Raw genomic sequence first — 22,125 nt, 5'->3', positions numbered from 1 at the left:
TTGGGCAAATATTACATAGGTTTTAGAAATATCTCATTATAAATCCATTTTTTCTTCTTCTTTTTTTTTTTTTTATTTTCGGGTCACACCCGGAACACTCAGGGGTTACTCCTGGCTCCAGGCTCAGAAATCGCTCCTGGCAGGCTCAGTGGACCATATGGGATGCCGGGATTCAAATCAATGACCTTCTGCATGAAAGGCAAACGCCTTACCTCCTTGCTATCTCTCTGGCCCCATAAATTCATTTCTTAATCTACTTCATTACACTCATTATTAGAACTCCAATTTCAACCTCTATCAAAAAACAGTCCCCTATTATCCAGTTTGCCCACATCACTTCCTCCTTTACCTTTGATTGTCATTAACATGTTCTCATTGTATAAAAGAGAAAGTTTAAAAATTTTATTCACATGTTTGGGTTTTATTTAGCAAATATGAAGGAAATTACAGTTTGTCCTTCTCCATCTGATGTGACTTACCTACACCCATTTAACTATTCCATTTGTTCTGACAAATAGAATTTAATATTTTAATATACTCTCCATTTTAATTATTTTTATGATTATTTATTTAAGCACAGTGGTTACAAATTGTTCATACTTAAGTTTCAGGCTTAGAACCACCCTTCACCAGTGCACTTTTAGAGCCACTAATGTCCCTGGTACCTCTACCATCCTCCACCACTCCCCGCTTGTCTCTGGGGCAGGCATTTTGCTTATATTATTAATTATAGGGTACTGTGCATGTCACATTATTTTTTTTCAACACCCAATTTTGTCCAGAGTGATCAGTACCAACTATCATTTTCATAATAGAACCTTCACTACTCTAATTGAATTAATCGCTTCGTGGCAAGCTTCCTATCATGAGCTGGTCCTCCTGGTCCTCATCACTATTATCTCTGAATATTATTACCACACTCTATTCTGTGTTTTTTATATCCCACAAATGAGTAAGATTATTCTGTGTCTCTCTCCCTCTGGCTTATTTCACTCAGCATAATAGTTTCCAAGTCCATCCACATATAGAAAAATTTTATAACTTTATTTTTCCTCACAGCTTCATAGTATTATATTGTATAGTTGTACCACAGTCATTTGTATCACTACTCATCTGGGTTGTTTCCATATGCTATATGCTGAGACAAACATAGAATTGCAGAGTGCATATATATTACATATATATGTATATTTTGTGTTCCCTAGGGTATAACTCTCGGAGTGATATTGTTGAATCATATGGAAGCTCAATTTCCAGTTTTTTGAGTAACATCCATATTGTATTCCAGAAAGGCTGGACTAAACAACATTCCCACCACCAGTGAATGAGAGTCCCTTTCTCTCTGCATCCATACCAACATTGGTTGTTCTTGTTCTTTGTGAAGTGTACTAGTTGTGGTGTGAAAAGGTATCCCATTGTTGTTTTGATTTACATCTCTCTAAAGTGGAGTATTTTTAATGTGTATTTTAGCCATCTGGTTTTTTTTTTTTAAGAAAATGTTTATTTCTATTCCCCATTTTTAGATGGGGTTAGATTATTTTTCTTGATAAATTCTATCAGTACCTTGTATATCTTAGATATTAACACCTTATCAGATGGATATTGGGTTGATAGTTTCTCCCTTTCTGTGGGTAGCCTTTGAGTCCTAGTCACCATTTCCTTTAAAGTGCAGAAGCTTCTCAGTTTAATGTAGTCCCATTTCTTCATCTTCAGTTCAACTTGCTTGGGGGGTGTATCTTTGAAGATACATTTAATTTTAATAACATTGAGTGTTTTGCTTAGATTTTCCTCTATGTACCTTATAGTTTCAAGAATAGTGTCTTTAATTCATTTTGAGTTGAACTTTGTGCATGGTGTTAAAGAGAGGTCTAAGTTAATTTTTTTCATGTAATTGACCAATTATCCCTGTTTAAGAGGACTCCCTAGCTCCACTTAATATTTCTTGCACCTTATCAAAGTTGATTGATTTTATATGTGAGGGTAAGTCTTAGAATATTAAATGTTATTGCATTGATCTGAAAGTGTCTTTATTCTAATATCGTGCTATTTTAATGATTATGTATAGTATAGTTTAAAGTTGGGGAAAGTGATGCCTCCTGACATTTTTCCCCAAGGATTGCTTTAGTCATTCGTGAACTTTTATTGTTCCAAATTAATTTCAGGAGGCTTTGATCCATTTCTTTGAAAAATATCATGGGTATCCTTATAGAGCAGGGGTCTCAAACTCAATTTATTTGGGGGTTGCAGAAGGCAAAGTTGAGGTGAGGTAGGGCTGCATGAGGGATTTCACAAAAAAAAGTCCTCAAACATCATTATTAATAGTTTTAGTTATTTCTTCTGAACATGAATAGAACATTGAGTGAAGATCATGAATAGTTCTTCTGAACATGGCATCTTTTGCCTATTCCTTGCTGCCAGAGACTTGACAGCACTTCTCACAAATCTGAACCACATTTGGCTTTAGAGAGGAAGCAGTTGAGACCCTCAGTATGGCTTGAAGATGATCATCATTAAGTCTAGATCTGTACTTTGACTTATTGAAGTTCAATGTGGAGAATAGCTTTTCACACAAATATAAGCTCCTAAAAAGGCACATGGGAAAGCTAAGGGAAGCTGGGGGACAATTCTCTCAAAAATTGCCCATGCATGTCTGCTTTCCCACTAATCTCCTTCAATTTGGCTTTGAGATCAGAGTTGCATTGCAGGTCAGTGAGCTCCATTTGAAGCACAGGAGGGGCATCTTGCACATCAAAGGAAAAGGGGTCCACAAAAATTTGGAAAGTGGCTCTGTGCTTTTTGAAGTCTGCAAATCTGTGATCAAATTCCTTCTCTAACTTAAACATAGCATCAACATATTTCACACCAATGAATGGTATGCCTGCATCCACAAGTTCATTGCATGCTGGAAAATGGCAAAGGTTTGTCTGAGAGAGCTGGGATTTCCATAAGACAAGTTTTGTGGAGAATGCGCTCACGTTGTCATAGGCAGCACTGATAAGCTGCCCTGGGCCTTGTAACATCTTATTTAGTACATTCAGCTTATGTGTGATGTCAACAAAAAAAGCTAAGTCCATGAGCCATTTGTGATCACTCAACTCAGAAGCAGCATTCCCATCCTTCTCCATGAAGGCTTTCACTTCTTCTCTCAACTCAAAAATCTTTTCAGGACATTTCCCCTGCTGAGCCAACATACCTCGGTGAAATAGAGCACATCTCCATATTCTGACTCCATTTCCTCTAAAAAAAGTATGGAACCTCCTGTGGTTTAAGCCCCTGGATCTGATTTGGTTGATGCATTTCACAACAGACATCACATTGTCACATGGCAGGCATTTACTGCAAAGGGTCTGCTGATGGATAATGCAGTAAAGAGCAATGGTCTTCTCTACTCCCTCCTCTTGAAATTTTATTTAAATAAGTGCCACCAGTCCATTTTTCCTCCCTGTCATCGATGGTGCTCCATCAGTTATTATCCCAACAAACCACTTCCATGGCAAACCTGCATTCTCAATGACATCACACAGATGCCAAAATATCACATAGGCGGTGGTCTGGCCATGCATTGGAATTATTGTGAGCAGCTCCTCTGTCAATTCAAAATTGCAATCAACACCACGGACATAAATTGTTAGCTGCACAGTGTCTGTTATATCTGTGCCCTCATCAAGAGCAACGGAGTATGCATCAAAACATTTGGCTTTCTCACACAGTTGATGATAAATGACACTTGGCATGTCAGAAATGCACTCTGCCACAGTGTTAGCAGAAAGGCTGATTTTGCTAAACTGGCCTTTCTTTTCCAGACAAATAATACTTGCAGCCTGTAACATGCATTTTTTAACAAACTCTCCTTCTGTGAATGGTTTCCCTGCCTTAGCAATCATCTCACTAACCATGTAACTAGCTTCACCTGATGCAACATTCTCTTTGGTTGCTTTCTTTTTTTTTTTTCTTTTTTTTTAGGTTGCTTTCTTGAAGAAATCTTGTTGTCTCATTAGACATGCTTTAAGACTGGCAACCCACTTGGCTTTCTCATTTCCTTTATATTTTGAACATTCCTCAGCATGTTTAGTTGAATAATGGCATTTCAAGTTGTATTCCTTGTGCACTGCAACTTTCTCTGAGCAAATAAGACATGTGGAGATGCCCCTGTGCTCAACAAAAAAACACTGCATCTCCCACTTTTTCTGAAATTGTCTGTGCTCATCATCAATCTTTCTCTTTACTGCAGGCTTTGATGAAGTCATGATGAAGTCATGACAAAATCTAATTCTGTAATAAATTTTTCTCCCTTCTCTCCCTTCTCTCACTTAGGCCTCTGATAATGCAAGGGACAGAGGGCAGGAGCAGCGGAAATGACGTCTGTGCTAGGCACAAAGTATTCGTAATTATTCACTTACCAAATATTTGCAATAAAAAATCGCATTAGTAAGAAAAAAATCGTAAAAAATCGTATACCCCGAATGGAACTGCTCAAGGTGTGCAAATGTTTGATTTTTTTTCTAACTAATGCGATTTTTATTGCGATTATTCAATAAGCGAATAATCACAAATACTGCGATATTTGAAGGCTGGCCATTGGCCACAAAATGTTGTATGGAGGGCTGCAAATGGCCAGCGGGCCTCAAGTTTGAGACCCCTGTTATAGATTTTGCATTAATTCTGTAAAATGCTTTGGGAAGAATTGTCATTTTAATGATGTGAAGCCGGCAAAAGCCGGCTCCCTGTGTGTGACACCAGGTGGGGAAAATCCACGAAAGTACACCGGCCCCGTGGGGCCCAACTGAGAAAAACTGTGAGTGTGACCTGTATATGTCTGTCTACTGTCTCTTGCGTGAAACTCTTGCGAGTGGGGCAAAAAGAGGCTCCAGAAAACTCGCTCGCCCAGAGGCCATTTTCAGAGAGGGACTACAGAGCATGAAAACTGGCAAGCCTTTGCAAAAGCCGGCTCCCTGTGTGTGACACCAGGCGGGGAAAATCCACGAAAGTACACCGGCCCAGTGGGGCCCAACTGTGAAAAACTGTGAGTGTGACCTGTATAAGTCTGTCTACTGTCCTCTTGCGTGAAACTCTTGCGAGTGGGGCAAAAAGAGGCTCCAGCAGAGCACGGCCGCTCCGATTCGCTACGCAGCCGTGCACTCTTTCTAAGGAAAGAACACCATTGCAACAAGAAGGAAAAATCACACTAAGAACGGCGCTATATCACAGAAGCAAACATTTCTCTCCGGACTGTCTTTGCTGTTGCATGCTCGGGCCTAAGATTTGACCTAGTGTGAGGCTTCATCCATGGAGGACTCCCCTCCCTTAGAGGCAAGTCAGCCCATCCGGAAAGGGAGGAGCCAGAGGAGTGTGCTGCCTGCATTATATAGACAATGAATACCACCACAACACGTAGAAAAACCCACAATACAAATGTGACAATGGGGAAACAACGTAGGCCAGCATCAGACATAGAGAATGAAGATGACAATTCTGAGGACCAGATAATGACCAACCAACTAATCAACCTCTCAGATAAGGACTTTAGACTAGCAATATGGAAGATGCTCAAAGACCTCCAAGAAACCATGGATCGAGTTGAACAGAACACTAATAAGAACCAAGAAAATATGAAGACAGAAATCACAAAACTCCAAACTGAAATAACATGTCAACTAACAGGACTGAAAAAGTCAGTAAACGAAGTGAATGACAAAATGGATAAGCTCTGGGACAGGGTATCAGAAGCTGAGAATAGACTTGGTGCTGTGGAAGATGAGATACATAACAATTCCATACAGCAGGAGAGATTGGACAAAAAACTTAAAGCAAATGAACAGACAATGGAAAAATTAGTCAAAGAATGGGAACAGATGAAAATAGAAGTCTATGATAATATCAACAGAAACAACTTAAGAATCATTGGAGTCCCAGAGACCCAGGAAGAAAATTTCCAGGAAGAATCAATGGTCAAGAACATCATTAAAGAGAAACTTCCAGAGCTAAAGAATATATGTGATCAAATCCTGCATGCCCGAAGAGTACCAACCAAAAGAGACCCCAGAAAAACCACCCCAAGACACATCCTAGTCACAATGACAAATCCCACAGATAGAGACAGAATTCTGAAAACAGCAAGATCAAAAGGGGAAATCACGTTCAAGCAAGCTTCCCTGAGATTTACAGCAGACCTGTCACCAGAAACACTCAATGCCAGAAAGCAGTGGTGGGATATTGTGACAAGACTGAATGAAATGAATGCTTCACCCAGAATACTATACCCAGCAAAACTCACTTTCCGGTTTGACTGAAGAATACATGGTTTCACAGACAAAAAAACAGCTCAGAAACATTCACAGACACAAAACCAGTCTTAAGAGAAAAACTGAAAGACCTAATCTAAGACAAGACTACCCAAAAGACACACCAAATTTTGAAATAAAGATGGCATTAAATCCCAGGACAATTCTTTCTCTCAACGTCAATGGACTAAATGCACCAGTTAAGAGACACAGAGTGGCTAAATGGATCAAAAAACTCAATCCAACCTTCTGCTGCCTACAAGAAACGCACCTGAATAGTCAGAACAAACATAGACTCAAAATAAAAGGCTGGAGAAAAATTAGCCAAGCAAACAACACCCATAAAAAAGCTGGAGTGGCCATACTAATATCAGATAATGCAAACTTTATACTCAGGAAGGTTGTAAGGGACAAAGATGGACATTTTATTTTAATCAAGGGGTACTTAGAGCAGGAAGAATTCACTCTCCTAAACATATATGCACCGAATGAGGGGACAGCAAAATATTTAATACAACTGTTGACAAATCTGAAAAATAATATCAACAACAACACAATAATTGTGGGGGACCTTAACACGGCTTTGTCAACACTGGATAGGTCAACCAGACTGAAACCCAACAAGAATATACTAGACCTGAGGAGAGAAATGGAAGAAAGAGGCCTAGTGGATATATGTAGGACACTCCATCCCCAGAAACCTGGATACACATTCTTCTCCAATGTACATGGGACATTCTCCAGGATAGACTACATGTTGGCACATAAAACATACCTCCATAAGATCAAGAGGATAGAAATTTTGCAGACTACCTTCGCTGACCACAAGGCTATGAAATTATTTGTGAATTCCAAGTGGGACTCAGAAGAAACACTTTAAAACCTGGAAGTTAAACAGCCTCATGCTCAATAACCAGTGGGTCCGAGATGAAATCAAGGAGGAAATAAAAAGGTTCCTGGAAACAAATGACAATAAAGACACAAACTATCAGATCTTATGGGACACAGCAAAAGCAGTACTGAGAGGAAAATTTATAGCTTTGCAAGCACACATCAGGAAGGAAGAAGGAGCTTACCTGAGTAGCTTAATGACACAGCTAATAGAACTAGAATATGCTCAACAAAAGGACCCAAGAATAGGAAGACAGAAGGAAATAACAAAGCTGAGAGCAGAAATCAACGAAGTGGAAACTCAAAAAACAATCCGAAAGATCAACGAAAGCAGAAGTTGGTTCTTTGAAAAAATAAACAAGATTGATAGACCACTGGCAAACCTAACAAAGAAAGAGAAAGAGAAACTTGATAACTCGTATCTGGAATGAAAAAGGAGAAATCACTACTGATATGACAGAGATTCAAAGGGTAATCAGAAACTACTTTGAAAAACTCTACACCACTAAAAATGAGAACCTGGAAGAAATGGATAAATTCTTGGACTCTTAAAATCTTCGACAGTTGAAGGAAGAGGATGTAGCATATCTAAACACCCCCATCACCATTGATGAAATTAAAACAGTAATCAAATGTCTGCCAAAAAACAAAAGCCCAAGTCCAGATGGATACACTAATGAATTCTATCAAACTTTCCAAGAGGAACTACTGCCAATCTTGGCAAGACTGTTTCATGAAATTGAACAAACAGAAACACTTCCAAATGCTTTTATGAAGCCAACATCACCTTGATACCTAAACCAGACAGAGATGCTACAAAAAAAGAAAATTACAGACCAATATCGCTGATGAATGCAGATGCAAAGATTCTCAACAAAATCCTGGCAAATAGGATTCAATGCCTCGTTAAAAAGATCATCCACTACGATCAAGTAGGTTTCATCCCAGGAATGCAAGGCTGGTTTAACATCCGTAAATCTATCAACATAATACACAACATCAATAACAAGAAAAATAAAAACCACATGATCATATCAATAGATGCAGAGAAAGCATTTGATAAGGTCCAACACCCATTCTTGATCAAAACTCTCAGCAAGATGGGAATGGAGGGAACCTTTCTCAATATAGTGAAGGCCATCTACCACAAGCCAGTGGCAAATATTATCCTCAATGGAGAAAAACTAAAAGCCTTCCCTCTAAATTCGAGCACAAGACAAGGCTGTCCTCTCTCACCTCTCCTATTCAACATAGCACTGGAAGTACTTGCTATAGCAATTAGGCAAGAAAAGGATATCAAGGGAATCCAGATAGGAAAGGAAGAAGTCAAGCTCTCACTGTTTGCAGATGACATGATACTCTACTTAGAAAACCCTAAAGACTATCAAAAAACTTCTAGAAACAATAGACTCATATAGCAAGGTGGCAGGCTACAAAATTAACACACAAAAATCAATGCCCTTTCTATACACCAATAGTAATAAGGATGAAATGGACATTAAGAAAACAACCCCATTCACAATAGTGCCACACAAACTCAAATATCTTGGAATCAACTTGACTAAATATGTGAAGGACCTATACAAAGAAAACTATAAAACTCTGCTCTAATAAATAAGAGAGGACACGCGGAAATGGAAACGCATACCCTGCTCATGGATTGGCAGGATTAACATCATCAAAATGGCAATACTCCCCAAGGCATTATACAGATTTAATGCCATCCCTCTAAAGATACCCATGACATTCTTCAAAGAAGTGGATCAGACACTTTTGAAATTCATTTGGAACAATAAACACCCTCGAATAGCTAAAGCAATCATTGGGAAAAAGAATATGGGAGGAATTACTTTACCCAACTTTAAACTGTACTACAAAGCAACATTTATCAAAACAGCATGGTATTGGAATAAGGATAGGTCCTCAGATCAGTGGAATAGGCTTGAATACCCAGAAAATGTTCCCCAGACATACAACCACCTAATTTTTGATAAAGGAGCAGGACAACCACCTAATTTTTGATAAAGGAGCAGGAAATCCTAAATGGAGCAGGGAAAGCCTCTTCAACAAGTGGTGTTGGCACAATTGGATAGCCACTTGCAAAAAATTGAACTTAGACCCCCAGCTAACATCATTTACGAAGGTAAAATCCAAATGGATTAAAGACCTCGATATCAGCCTCAAAACTATAAGATATATAGAACAGCACATAGGCAAAACACTCCAGGACATTACAGGCATCTTCAAGGAGGAAACTGCACTCTCCAAGCAAGTGAAAGCAGAGATTAACAGATGGAATATATTAAGCTGAGAAGCTTCTGCACCTGAAAGGAAATAGTGCCCAGGATACAAGAGCCACCCACTGAGTGGGAGAAACTATTCACCCAATACCCATCAGATAAGGGGCTAATCTCCAAAATATACAAGGCACTGACAGAACTTTACAAGAAAAAAACATCTAACCCCATAAAAAATGGGGAGAATAAATGAACAGACACTTTGACAAAGAAGAAATACACATGGCCAAAAGACACATGAAAAAATGTTCCACATCACTAATCATCAGGGAGATGCAAATCAAAACAACGGTGAGATACCACCTCACACCCCAGAGAATGGCACACATCACAAAGAATGAGAATAAACAGTGTTGGCTGGGATGTGGAGAGAAAGGAATTCTTATCCACTGCTGTTGGGAATGCCATCTAGTTCAACCTTTATGGAAAGCTATATGGAGATTCCTCCAAAAACTGGAAATCGAGCTCCCATATGATCCAGCTATACCACTCCTAGGAATATACCCTAGGAACACAAAAATACAATACAAAAATCCTTTCCTTACACCTATATTCATTGCAGCACTATTTACCATAGCAAGACTCTGGAAACAACCAAGATGCCCTTCAACAGACGAATGGCTAAAGAAACTGTGGTACATATACACAATGGAATATTATGTAGCTGTCAGGAGAGATGTAGTCATGAAATTTTCCTATACATGGATGTACACGGAATTCATTATGCTGAGTGAAATAAGTCAGAGAGAGAGAGAAAAACGCAGAATGGTCTCACTCATCTATGGGTTTTAAGAAAAATGAAAGACACCCTTTAATAATAATTTTCAGACACAAAAGAGAAAAGAGCCGGAAGTTCCAGCTCACCTCAGGAAGCTCACCACAAAGAGTGATGAGTTTAGTTAGGGAAATAACTACATTTTGAACTGTCCTAATAACGAGAATGTATGAGGAAAATGGAGAGCCTGTCTAGAGTACAGGCGAGGGTTGGGTGGGGAGGAGGGAGACTTGGGACATTGGTGATGGGAATGTTGCACTGGTGATGGGTGGTGTTCTTTACATGACTGAAACCCAAACACAATCATGTATGTAATTAAGGTGTTTAAATAAATTAAAAAAATAATGATGTGAAGCCTCCCAATCCCTAAGCAGGTTATTTGTCTCCATTTTCTTGTGTTCTCTTTATATTTCTTAAAGAAGAGTTTTGTTGTTTTCTTTGAAGAAATTTTCACCTATTTAGTTAGGTTGACTCTGAGGTACTTGGTTTTCTTTTTTTTAATTTTTTATTTAAACAACTTTATTACATACATGATTGTGTTTGGGTTTCAGTCATGTAAAGAACACCACCCATCACCAGTGCAACATTCCTATCACCAATGTCCCAAATCTCCCTCCTCCCCACCCAACCCCTGCCTGTACTCTAGACAGGCTTTCTATTTCCCTCATACATTCTCATTATTAGGATAGTTCAAAACTTAGTTATTTCTCTAACTAAACTCATCCCTATTTGCGGTGAGCTTCATGAGGTGAGCTGTAACTTTCAGCTCTTTTCTCTTTTGTGTCTGAAAGTTATTATTGCAAGAATGTCTTTCATTTTTCTTAAAAACTATAGATGAGTGAGACCATTCTGCATCTCTCTCTCTCTCTCTGACTTATTTTACTCAGCATAATAGATTCCATGTACATCCATGTATAGGAAAATTTTATGGCTTCATCTCTTCTGACAGCTGCATAATATTCCATTGTGTATATGTACCACAGTTTCTTTAGCCATTCATCTGTTGAAGGGTTTCTTGGCTGTTTCCAGAGTCTTGCTATGGTAAATAGTGCTGCAATGAATATAGGTGTAAGGAAGGGATTTTTGTATTGTATTTTTATGTGCCTAGGGTATATTCCTAGGAGTGGTATAGCTGGGTCATATGGGAGCTCGATTTCCAGTTTTTGGAGGAATCTCCATATTGCTTTTCATAAAGGTTGAACTAGACGGCATGCCATCTGGTACTTGATTTTCTGAGGCACAATTGTAAATGGGATCTTTTTTAAAAGTCTCTTTCTTCTCTTTCAATAATTGAATATAGAAAAACCACACATAGCTGCTGACTAGTTCTTGGGGTCTGGTTGAATTAGAGGACTTCTTTGAATCCTCTTTAGAAGATGGATGCAGAGGTGGTGAAATATGAAGACATGAGACCACACAATGAATTTATAGTAAAACATGTGTGTTCTGAACTTTAATCCATGTGGCAAGTATATTTGAGGTGAATTGCCAGTCACAGATAGGAGAAGAATGTTCAGATTGACAAAAAACAGATAAATTCTGGTACACAGAAACATTAAAAGTAGACCTGTTTGATATACATAACAATTCACCCAGCTAAGGGGATACTTAGCTCTGGTAGAAAGGATTATATTGAGTAAGAGTCCTGAGTTAAAAGGGGAAGTGTTAGTTTTAACATCTCAAAGGCAGATTCTACCCAACTAGTTTCAGAAGTAAAGTTTTTTTGGATAGCAAGGAGCTAAATTTGCCTGATAGGTTTCTTAATTTCTGCATGGAGACTGATTTTGTGTGATAGGAGTAGGTTAAAGGGCCAGGCTAAAGAAATGCAAAATTTTTTATCTAGTAGGGAGTTTCTACAGTTCAGAGCTACATTCTGTTCAAGCTTTTTGATGTAAATTCTGAGCTGGCAGAAAGAAGAAAATTGACTCTAAGTTACTTTGATGCTGGAATTCTCCAGATGAAGAGAAATTTAATCATGGCTATACTTTGGCCTTTAAATACACATAGCAGAAGGGAAAATAGACCAAATAAATGTGAAGTAAATATAATGTCTGTATCGTAACATAAATCTCAAATATATCTCAACAAAGTTTCACCAATTATCTGTGCAGGGGTGAGGCTTCCACAGCAAGCCTTTTGGTGAAAATCCCTTGAGAGTATTTGAATAGTCATCCATGTTAAGAATATATGACATCCTAGCAGGCCTTCTATCCATCCTCCTCATAGAAATATAGAAATTCCTATTGATGGTGCAACAACAATTTTTTGTGGATTAATTTTGGACCCTTCCACTTTACTATACAAATCTGCAGTTTCTAAAAGAGTTTTGGTAGTCCTTAAGATTTTTCTAAATATAGTATCATGTCATCTGCAAACAGTGAGAGATTGATTTCTTCCTTTTCTTTTTTGTTTTTGTTTTTGGGTCACATTCAACGGCACTCAGGGATTACATCTAGCTCTGTGTTCAAAAATCGCTCCCAGCAGACATGGGAGACCATCTGGGATGCCACGATTTGAACCAACATTCATCCTGAATCAGCTGTGTGCAAGGCAAACATCCTACCAAAGTGCTATTTCTCCAGCTCCGACTTCTTTTTTTCCTGTGGATGCCTTTGATGTCTTTTTCTTGCTTGATTATAATGGCAAGCACTTCCAGTACAATGTTCAATTGAAGTGGTGAGAGAGGACAACTTTGTCTTGTGCCAAATCTTAGAATAAAGCATTTAGTTTTTCTTCATTGAGTATAATATTTGTCATGGGCTCATCGTAAATGAGCATAAACAATTTTGTGAAAATTTATCTCAATTCATATCTTGTTGAGAATTTTTATCAGTTTTTTTTAACTATATTCCACTACTGTCTGGGCCTGTTTATGATAAATCTGCTGTAAATCTCAAGTATGCTTCTTTGTATGTAATTTCCCTTTTATGATATTGCTTCTTTCTGTTCTATATCTGTGATCTCATCATTGTCACTAAGATGTGCCTTGGGGTGCATTTCTTTGGATATCTTTTAATTAGTCCTCTTTGGACATCCAGGATTTTGTTGTATTCACTCTTTAATTCCAATAACTTCTCAACAATGATGTCCTGGACTACTGATTCTTCATGAAGATTTTCTTCCTGGATCATTACAATGATTTTTATGTTGTTTCTATTGAATTTATCCCAGAGTTCAACTATTATTTGTTCATTTGTTTTAAGTATTTTTTCCATCTCTGTCTTTTTTTTTTAGGGAGAAAAGGATTTTCAGGAGTTCCCACATGTTTGCCCTTTGCTCCTAGGAATCTGACAGATCCGCGGAAGTCCAGAAAAGTGAGAGTGACTTTCATCCAATTTTAGTATTTAATCTGAGAGAAAATAACCATACCTGGAGGTGGGACCAGGTGATCTTAATAACAATCCAAGGTGCAACATTCAAAGATATTTCCAACCAATGAGTAATAAGGCATATACTGAGTGAGGTAGAAACAAATCAATCCCAGTAATCCCATATCCCCCCTATTTGATTTAATAGAAAAAATGCATAAATAAGAGATAACATAATGTAATACAGTCCAAGGGAAAGGGAGTTACTAAGGAAAGAGTAGATGACTCTAAATATAAAAAAGAATAGCATAATTTTTTGCATAGGCACAACAAAAACTGGAAAGTTAGGAAGCAAAACGTGGTCTAAAAACACAGGGTGTTCCTACCCACAAAACTCCTGTTTTTACAATTACAGGATTCAGGCATATTAATTTGTCTAACTTAAAGGTCTTTCTTCAAGGTAACAGTTGTATAGAGTTGCTATTCAGCTCAAATTTCAGCTACTGATTCTGTCTTCAGTAGCTGTTACTCCGCTGGTGAGGCCTTCTAATGACTTTTCATTTAACCTACTGAGATTTTTAGTCCTGGTATGTCTGTTTGCAGTTTTCTCATTTCTATCCTTAAATCTTCTTGAGTCTAATTTTTGTTTTGTTTGATTTGTTCCTGTATCTCTTTGGGTACTTTGAACTTCCTCCTTATTTTCTCTCTAAAGTCCTTCGTAGAGAGGTTATAAAGGTGGCTAGTACTTTTTGAGTCTTCGAAGCTACCATCTTCATTCTCTAAGCTTGATGAGGTTCTGTGTTGTTTCCCCATTGTGGCTTTTGCAGTGTGGTTTATATTTTGTGTTAAGGCTCACAGGGTCATGGGAGGCACTAGTTTCATTTTTTGGGAGAGGGTGATCTCACTATTCTCTGTTCTTAACAATACTATTTTAGTACCCAAGCCAACAAATCAACTAACTTTTATTATTTTTAGACATAATTAATGTGATCTATAAATTACTTATAAGCCCAATTATAGTTACAATAGATATTTTCACTTTGATTGTACTTACTCTATTTAAAGTTGTATTTTCATGTATGCATGTTTGTAATGAGGCTATAATAAGAGGAAATATATTAATGTCTTTTCTATGGTCTTAAGGCCACTAAAAATAAAAAAGGAGCTATTATACACTCATAACTATAGTTTTTACAAGTGTTTTCATATTGAAGCACTCATTTCACTGACTCCCATAGCTTTCAATCTGGATTATTTTCTCATTCATAATTTGGAAAGCAGCATGGTAAATGCTTTTAATAATTGACTTATGCAGTCACTACATTCAGCTAGCTCTATAGACTCACCCAGTTCTCAAAAAAATGTAAACCAAGTCATTAAAAATTATGGGTACAGCAGTCACAGATTAAAAGCTGGCAATCTCAGAAGGAGAGAATGGGCTAAGTCCTTCCCCTGCAGAAGCCATGCCAGATTCACCCCTCACTCACAATTGTCTCCTCACCAATGTTACCCTGCTTAACACTTCTCCAAAACTACAGAAAAACCTGACATTTGAGCAAAACTTAAGGTATGCCAATATTTGAGCTGATATCACCAGACTCTCTTTTGGAGTGAATATGGGCACCCTCTCTCAACCTTCTCATACTTCTGGAATCAATGGCAGCTGGAAACATGCCCCACAAAAGCTGCAGTATCAGCAGTAATGCTCGGAATTCCTAGACTAGTCTAATTATTTTAATGCTGTCATCCCTGTAGAAATACACCAATTTAGATGCCAATGTGTATTTGAAACTACCTAATGGTCAGAAATAAAAAAGAATCAGAGTGCTCAACTAGCAACAAGCACTTAATAAACCATCTGACAAAGACTTAATGACAATAATTTTTACAAATGTTCTTATTGCTTTACTTTTTAATTTTTTATAATTTTATTCCCACTCATGAAAACAAATGTATTATAATTAACTGTGTCAACTATATGATACATGGTCTTTAAATAAAGTAATTTTTATTAAAAATAATTGACTTACCCATAAATGTACTGTATTATCTTGAACATGTCTACTATATTATCTTGAACATAGTATATTACTACTTTATATGTAAAACAGGGACACTAGCTTTAATAAATTATCAATTATTCATTGGTACTTGCAATATTCTCCATATTTGTCACATGCTGATGGAAATCAGCCATGTGAAAATACATAATATCTTATCTCATCGAATTTATAGTATAACTAGTTCTTTTGTTTGTTGGTTTTGTTTTTTGGAGGGGCACATCCAGTAATGCTCAGGGGTTACTCCTGGCTGTGCACTCGAAATTTTCTCCTGGCTTGAGGGACTATATGGGACACAAGGATCAAACCCAGGTCTTTCCTGGGTCAGCTGCATGCAAGGCAAATATCTTACTGCTGTGCTATCACTCTGGCCCCTATAGTTTAACTAGTTCTATAAAAATCTGAATGCAGGGTAGAGACAAGGACTAGATTTAGGTAAGCAATGAGTAATATGAAGGCCTTTTATTGGTACCCACCTACTCCAATCCTTGTAGTGAATTAGATACAGAATATACAAAATACATAAGCTGAGACAGAGAAGTTTCATGTAAGTAAGGTTGAATGAAGAGGTAAGGTACAGAAGTGATCTTAAAATAGAAATAGCACATACAAAGTAATTCTGAATGTTAGTGCTAAAAGTCAAGGCCAGAGATAAATAATAGTAAACTATTATATAAGACATATAAAATAATCTCAATACTAAAGAGTGGCCATGTTACAATCTTACAAATGAGCATCCCAATCTTTTGGAAATGACCAAATGTTTTCTCTATATCTTATTTATTCATTTGATGCTTTAAATATGATTCAAATTCAACCAGGAAAAAATAGAAATTGAGCTGGCCTTTCAGAAGCACTTAACATTATAGAATGTATTGCAAAAATAATGTAATCAAAGCCATCACAGGAAAAGTGTAAAATTCGACCACACAACAGAGATATATAATATCTCAGTTGGAAACTAAATATAAGAGGAAGCTGTCTAGGAGAAGTTACATCTAAGTTAAGGCATATGTGAAAGAGTATTCAAAATTACAGCCAGGGAAAACGGTATTGTAGAAAATGAGAACTAGAATGAGCAAAGGTATGAAGTCAAGATTTAGTTTAAGAGATGAAATTAAACTAATTCAGAATGACTGAAGCATGAAATTCAAATCAGGCAATGGTAAATATAAAATTAAAGCATTTGGTAGAAACCATTTTGTGAAAATAGTTATAAGTCATTATAAGATGCACTTACATTATCATGAAGGCATTGAAAGAGAACTGAATAAGCATATGGTATAATGAAATGCTACTATTTGGAATAGTATTGTTTCCATATATGCATGTACATTTATGCATGATTGTATATTTTTCTAATTTTTCTTTTTCTCTTAATCCAGGAACAGTTTTCCTTGTCCTATTTATTGACAGGCCCCTCTTTAAAGCAAGAAAGTATAATTTTGATGTAAATTTTACCCAAAGAAGTTCTCAGAAAGTTCTCAGGGATTCCTCCTGTCTCCATGTTCAGGGATCATTCTTGGTGGTGCTTAGAGGACTTATATAGTGATAGGAATCAAACAGGAGTTAGCCACATGCAAGACCGGTACCTTAACCTCTATGCAACTTTAATAGCCCCCTAAATCCACATACAAATAATTAAAATTTTAAGCCTGACTACCAGAGTGCACTGTTTTAAAAGCAATCTAATAGAATGGATAAAGTGCTGTGAAAATAATGAAAGTAGCATTTTTTTTCCAGTTGCCCTTCTCCCTACCAAACACACAAGTTTCCATGTTCTAGAAACAAGTGCACAGTCCTCACTCTGACTTAAAATGAGCCCTGCTAAAGAAGCCCATTTAGAAGTTGCTCTGGTGCCTTTTATATGCTGGGAGGTTCAAGGATGGAGACTCCTGGAAGTGCTCTCAGGAACCATTGTGCAGCTGTTCTGTCAGTACATTGTTCATTCTAGAAAAGACTGATTTGTGACAAAAACCTAGGGCAAGAACTGGGCTCTATTTCCTTTTTTTTATTTTTTATTTTATTTTATTTTTTTAATATAATTTTTATTTTGATCATAGTGGTTTACATATTGTTGACAATAATATTTTAGGTACATATTTACATAAAATCAGGGGGGATTCCCATCACCAAATTGTCCTCCCTACACCTCCATTTTTGTCCTACCTCCCATATTCTCTTCCCTCACCCCCAGGGCTGCTAGAATACGTGGTCCCCTCTGTATCTAGCCTACTACTTAGTAGTCTTGCACTTGTTTGGTCTTGGTGCCACCCTTATTTCCCCCTCTAACTGGGAGGCAGGACTAGCTAGTTCAAGTTGCATGGTTTTGTTTGAAGAAGAGAAAAGTAATAAACTGGGGTAAAAGTCTAATATGCCAAAAATGGGCAGAATCCTTCTAGAGTCTCTCATTATCGATTTGAGAGACGAAGGAGAAAAAGAAGGTGAAACATTCCACCAGTACAAAAAGAAGTGTCAAATATCCAGTGAGGACTCCAACAATAACGATAAGCACCACAAAAAAAAAAAAAAACTAAAACAAAAAAAAAATGCCATGGTCTTGAAATAAGAAACATGGCATAGCACATAAAGAAAGAAAAGAAAAGAAGAGAAAAAAATAAGTATAACTGGGGACAACAACCTCAATAACCACACCCAAACAGAGAAATCGACCAAAAATCGATAGGTAAATAAAAATAATAATAATAATAATAATAAATGAAGATAAAAAATAATATATAAAAAATAAACAATGTTTTGTGCTTTTTTTTTTCCCTCCTGCCCTGGCACAGTAAATATTGGGGTCATTCGAAAAGAAATTCACTTGGCCTAAGAGATATGGGGCTCTATTTATGTCCTAAAGAAGGCTATTTTCGAGTAACAGACATAAGAAAACATGTGGTAACTGTTCTGGAGTTAGTCATGTCTGTGCTTTAAGTAAGGCAGCAAGGGGGAAAAAATCACTCTTCCTTTTGAGATTGGCCATCTCATTAGAGTTTTCTAAGGGTCTTTCCAATGCCTTTAAGTCAAGTGTGCAAAGATAAGAAGTTGAGCAGAGTCCTCAATCTTGATCATCCAAGGGGGAGCAAAGTTACCATCCACTGCCATTCCTCGGGGACATTTTATGCTGAAATAAGCAGAAGCCTGGTGAGGTTCCTATCTCAGTGTTAAGGAGAAGAAACAAAGGATAAAGTTGGAATAACTTAAATGACAAAAAGCTTAATGAAGAGAAATGGTTGGCAACATTTAACATTGTTCTGACTGTCTCCTCTGATGGATATTTGCTCACTAAAACCACAGTGTGACTACTCCATGACATTGACATTAAAGGCATCTTCCAAGAGAAAACATTACTCTCCAAACAAGTGGAAGTGGAGATAAACAGATGGGACTATATTAAGCTGAGAAGCTTCTGCACCTCAAAAGAAATAGTGACTAGTGAGAGAAGCTATTTACCCAATACCCATCACATAAGGGGCTAATATCTAAGATATATAAGGTACTGACAGAATTCAACAAGAAAAAAAATCTAACCACATCAAAAATGGGAAGAACAAATGAACAGACACTTTCTCAAAAAAGAAATACGAATGGCCAAAACGCACATGAAAATGTTCCACATCACTAATCATTAGGAGGTACCATCTCAGGTCACAGAAACTGGAACATATCACAAAGAACAAGAATAATCAGTGCTAGCTGGGATGTGGAGAGAAAGGAAGTCTTACTCACTGCTGATGGGAATGTCGTTTAGTCCAGTCTTTATAGAAAACAATATGGAGATTCCTCCAAAAAATAAAAATTAAGCTCCCAGATGATCTGTTTACACCACTTCTAGGGATATACCCTAGGAACACAAAATCACAATACAAAAATTGCCTCTGCACACCTATATTCATTGCAGCACTATTTACAGAATATTACAGAATATGGAAACAACCAAGTCAGAATTTGAAAACAATCAAAATGCCCTTCAACAGATGAATGGCTAAAGAAACTATGGTACATATACAAAATGATATATTATGCAGCCATTAGGAGAGATGAAGTCATAAAATTTTTCTATACATGGATGTACATGGACTATATTATGCTGAGTGAAATAAGTCAGAGGGAGAGATAGACACAGAATAGTCACACTCATCTATGAGTTTTAAGAAAAATAAAGACATTATTGTAATAATACCTGAGACAACAGAGGGCTGGAAGTACCAGCTCATGATAAGGAGCTCACCACACAGAGTGGTGAGTTCAGTTAGAGAAATAACTACACTAACAACTATCATGACAATGATAAGGAGTGAGAGAAGTAGAATTCCTGTCTCAAAGATAGGCAGGGGGTGAGAAAGGAAGGAGTTGGGGGCATTGATGGTGGGAATGTTGCACTAGTGAAGGGAGTGTTCCTTTTATGATTGAAATTCAACTACAAACATGCTTTAATCATGGTGCTTAAATAAAGATATTATTTTAAGAAAATAAAAAATTATCATAAAAAAGAATTAAAAAAATCACAGTGTATATCAGAGTTCAGGAACACTGTGACTTTTTTATTTTGTCTAAATATAATCATTAATTGCTTCATGCCTAATAGTTTTAGATGCCTAAAAAGTATAAATTTTCTCAGTTTTCCCCAAAGTTCATGGAGGAAAGGAAAACAAAACTACTTCAATAAAACTGTTAGAAGGGGGAAATGCTAACCTACTTATTTAGAACTGAAGTTATAGATACTTATAAAGCTAAAACTACTGAAAATATTGGAAATTTTGAATAGATAATAAATATACATCATATTAAATAAAAATTACTCAAATGGATGCATAACAAAAAGAAATATTCCACCTCACTTTAATATCTCTTATTCTTAGAAACCAAATAAAACTACTGTTGAATTGTTCACAACCAGAGAGAAAGTGCAGAAGTGAAGACATATGCATAGCTTGTAACTGATCCCCAATTTGATCACGCCCTGACATAGTGTCTAAGCATCATGCGGTATAGCTCTAAAGACTTGTGCATCACCAGGGGTAGTGCTGGGATTTGCATCACATCCTCAATCTTTTGCAGTGAATAACCAGGCTAGTGGAGAATTGGCTGGCAAAGAATCATTAGAAAGAACCCTCCAGAAATTCTAAACACAGACGGGAGACTCCCCAAATGCATTAAATTAAAATCCTACTTGAATTTGCAAATAGTGCACATAGACATATACACAAATAGTGGCATGCCATCTACCTTCTTCTATTATTAACCTTTCTCATTAAACTGCATCATGTCAGAGACAGGGATGTACTCAGTGGTCAAACACTTACCTTGCATGTGTGAGTTACTAAGAACTCCAAGAAAAAGGAAAAAGTAAACTATGATATCATTAGTATATAGAAAGAGCTTCCTAGTTTTTACTTAGATTTTTAGTAACAAATTTGGGGATCTTTTAATTTAATCCCCTGTATCTATCATTAAGTTTCTATAATCATGAACCAGTTGTTATATCTTTTCAGAAGATTGCAAATCTTTCAATTATGTTAATTTATAATTTTTAATTTGTTAACCTATTTAATGAACACATATTAATTCTAAATTATTAGGTTTTAATTTATTTCAAAAAACATGTTATGCCATCACACAAAGTACACAAATCTTAAAATTATAGTCTAAAGAATTTTGTTTATACATATAGAAATCCAAGATAATAGAAAATTGACACTGAAAAATTTTTTCATGACCCCTCCCAATTTATACCCTGAGTAAATATTATTATTATTTATATAAGCTGTAGAAGACATACTTTTTATCCCTTGAAAATTTTAGATATAATTCACAAAGCATAAACCGTACCCTTTTAAAAGTGTATGTATCATCATTTTCTATGTCTTAACAGCATCACATTAATTTTAAGAAGGTATACAGTGACAGAATGGAACACAAAAATTAAAGATAGCATTTTGTGGCATATAAGAAATACATCATAGTTTTCAAGACAAATATAGGTTCAAAATTAAAGACTGAGAAATAACCCAAGCAATAACTATAATAAGACAGGCACAGCTATATTTATATAGTTAATATATAATAACTATTATAAGACAGGTACAACTATATTAATACCAGGTAATATAGATATTTGGATTAAAAGGACATGAGAAATATAAATACATAGTCTAGAACTAAGTGAATTACAATAGTAATACAATAATAATAAGAGATCTTAATAACCAATTAGAACTCATGTTTCAAACTAACAGAATAAATAAGGAAATAACCTTAAATGGTTGACTAAAATAAATAGTTCAGATAGATATTTATAGAGCATGTACCCACAAATAGAGGGTGTACATGTTTTAAGTATACACAGAATATTTTCAAGGGCATGTCATATGCCAGGACACAAAACAAGTATCAATAAATAATGAATATTAAAAAGTATACCAAAATCATTTCTGATCCCAATGCTATTAAATACAACTTCAACTCACAAAAAGAAAATCAGGAAAATCTCAAATAAATAGATAGTAA

General features: G+C 36.5%; 1 gene segment (V, D, J or C); it reads left to right on the top strand.

The window, feature by feature from the left end:
- Positions 1–22,125, top strand: part of LOC126001453 (T cell receptor alpha chain constant-like) — a 713,101-nt gene that overhangs the window by 213,724 nt on the left and 477,252 nt on the right.

The sequence above is a fragment of the Suncus etruscus genome, chromosome 2, assembly GCF_024139225.1.
Source record: "Suncus etruscus isolate mSunEtr1 chromosome 2, mSunEtr1.pri.cur, whole genome shotgun sequence".
NCBI lineage: Eukaryota > Metazoa > Chordata > Mammalia > Eulipotyphla > Soricidae > Suncus > Suncus etruscus.
The sequence above is the reverse complement of the archived record's forward strand: the minus strand, read 5'-3'. Positions and strand labels throughout refer to the sequence as shown.